Source organism: Hipposideros armiger, unplaced genomic scaffold (assembly GCF_001890085.2).
Source record: "Hipposideros armiger isolate ML-2016 unplaced genomic scaffold, ASM189008v1 scaffold_206, whole genome shotgun sequence".
Lineage (NCBI taxonomy): Eukaryota > Metazoa > Chordata > Mammalia > Chiroptera > Hipposideridae > Hipposideros > Hipposideros armiger.
In genome coordinates, this window is record NW_017731556.1 from 49,341 (window position 1) to 52,360 (window position 3,020).

Below are 3,020 nucleotides of genomic sequence, written 5' to 3' on the forward strand. Positions count from 1 at the left end.
CAAAAGTAAAAACACAAAATAATTTTAAAAATGTTGTTAGTGCCAGGACTCCTTTTCCAAAGGACATGGACCTTAGAAATGTTTATCAGAAGCTGAGGTTGATCTGCCATACAGAATCTTATATTGATGGCCTGCAGCACCATCAGAGGTTGGGCATGAGTGCCTGTAATGACCATTCAAACTAACTTAGATAAGAAAGAGAAAGGCACTTTTCTCTATCTTCTCACAGAGGTCTTTGTACTTGACTCAAAATACTCTTCTTTGGAGAAGCCTTGTAAATTCTTTCTTGTGACATCTTAGCATCATATAGCATTTGACTCAGAATCATAGCTCTTAGATCCATCCCTTAGGACCTGTTTTTTTAAATTGCTGCATCCCCAGCACCAAGAATAGTGACTAGAAATAGTAGATGTTTACTAAGTATTTGTCAAATGAGTGACGTTAGCTTTCACATGGAGTAAATGAGTAATAGTCTAAATCAGGTTATTTTCCTGGATGTGTGCATTTAAATATAAAGTGCATTGAATGTCTCACAGACAAGTTTTTTTGTTGTTGTTGTTCACTAAATATTTGATGAGCATTTTTCAGGCGCTAAGCACTGGTTGGCACAGCAGATGGAAAGATGATCATAAATGTTCCTGCTTTCTGGGAGTTCATCATCTGGAGGAGGATATGAAGATAGCAAAACACTCTCTACAACTCCAGCCACAGCAAAATATGGACAACCAAAGTGCTCCAGGAATCCAGAAAAATAATTAGTTCACTTTACTGCTTTCCAAGGTGACAAGTAAACAACAGTTTGCTGCAGGGTGAGTGTGATCTCCATGGGCACAGAGATTGGATCATGGTCAACGATGTAAAGATGATAATGGGGACCATTGTGCTCTGTTCTAAGCTCATTATATGTGTCGTCTCAGGATAAACTCTTGATCTATCATTACTTGTTTCACAAATGAGGAAACCAAGACTCAGAGAAGTGATATAACTTCCTCAAGGTCACCAAGTTCATGGCAGAGCTGGCTTGGGGACCTCTACAGTATGCCTCCAAAGCTCCTGCCACATGCTACTGTCGCTCTCATCTATAACCTGAAGAGGGGCCAGAGTAGCTGAGCGTGGCTGGAGCAGAGCTTGTGTAGAGAGAAGTGGTGAAAGATGAGTCTGGAAAGAATAGTTAGAGCAAAGCTGCAGGGGGCCCTGAACACTTTGCTATCGGGTTAGGATTTCACGCTAGGCAGTGGAGAGCTATATTAGGGTTTTAGGAAACGACATAATTTGTCTTATGTTTCAAAATAATAGCTAACAGCAGTGTGAAGGGGACGAGGGAGGGAGATGATCAGCATGTAAATTTGGTCGAAGGAAATGGAAAAGAGGAACAGGGCTGGGAGATATTTCAGAGGCATAATGGACAGAACTAGATGATGCCATAAAAACTCCAGACCTGGGTGGTCTGTTAAATGAGATACAGCACATTTAGGAGGAGATAAACAGAAAATTATTAGAACTACTTAAGTTTTTTATATTCACTAGTGTCAAATTATCCTTATTATCCAGCCATAAGGATAAGCATTCTAACTTTAAATAGTTTCCTGAGCAGATATGGAAATTAAATATTCCTCCTTCCAGCCTTACAGAGATTTTAGCACCCACTGGTGAACTCCATTTATCAAGTCAATTAAAATATCTGTCATAAAAAGTGTACATGTGTTTCTCTGAAACAGCTTTAATAGGGTTTGGAGTTTTTATGGAAATCTTTACCTGAGTCTAGGATAATGAATTAAATTTTCTATCAAATTTTCCTATTACATTTGTCCCCTAGAGGGAAAAAACTACCTCCTGAATAAATTACTTTTAATTTCAACTTATATTAAAATGTATACTATTCTGGATCCAGCTCACTTTTCCCTGGACTCTTCAAATCTCAGCTTTAGTAACTCAGAGCAAGATTCTACACTTAACAGTAAAAGTCAGCATGGTCCATGGAAGGCAAAAGATGGCTACTCACCTGCTTCTGCACCAAGAAAACCTCAAGACATCACCGCAGCCTCCTGAACCTGCTTCCTCCGTACTCTCTGTTTATTCATGTTCTCATTCTAGCATACATTCAAGAAACGTAGGGGGTGATGGAGGACCCGCAGGTCTCCCATCTGGGTTGATCCGGGTGGGAGGGGATGATGGGGCTCGCTGCCCCGGCCCCCGGTGAGAGAGATGAGGCGGAGGCAGCCCTGGAGCTGCCGGTCCCAGAGCTTGGCTATGCTCAGGTTTCAGGAGACGCTTGCGTCCCGGGTCCTCCGCTGTGCACGGGGAAGGTCTGGTTGGACCCACTGAGACCAATGAAATCACCAGTGCCAACTCCCGTCTGCAGGCTGGGAAGCTGATCAAAGATGGGCTGGCCATGCGGAAGCCTGTGACGGTCCATTCCCGAGCTCAACGCCGGAAAAACACCTTGGACCGCAGAATGGGCAGGCCTATGGGCACAGGTAAGCTCAAGGGTACTACTGGCAACGCTGGAATGCCTGAGAAGGTAACCTGGATGAGGAGGATGAGAATTCTTCACCTACTGCTGAGAAGATACCATGAATCTAAGAAGACAGACTGTCACATGTATCACAGTCTGTATCTGAAAGTGTTCAAAAACAAGCGGATTCTCATGGAACACGTCCACAAGCTGATGGCAGACAAGGCTCACAAGACGCTTCCGGCCGAGCAGGCTGAGGGCCCGGAGGTCTAAGACGAAGGGCGCAGACAAGTGCGGTGAAGAGCAGCTCCAGGCAGAGAAGGAGGAAGTCAAGACTGTCCAAGAAAGAAGAGACCAAGAAATAAAGCTCCACCTTTCTTATCTGTACATAGTGGCCTCGGCAATTACATACATCAATCGTTCAATAATACAGCCTTTGTCTACAACAAAAAAAAGAGAAAAAGAGTGAGAAATATACCTTGCGAGTTCACCAGATGAAAATATTGGAGAGATACAGAAGTGAATTAGCCAGTTCCAGTTCTCAATGAGTTTCCAGTTCAACTAT

General features: G+C 43.1%; 1 pseudogene; it reads left to right on the top strand.

The window, feature by feature from the left end:
• Positions 1-2,250: 2,250 nt before the first annotated feature.
• LOC109388766 (60S ribosomal protein L19 pseudogene) lies at positions 2,251-2,820 on the top strand (annotated as a pseudogene).
• The last annotated feature ends 200 nt before the right edge of the window (positions 2,821-3,020 follow it).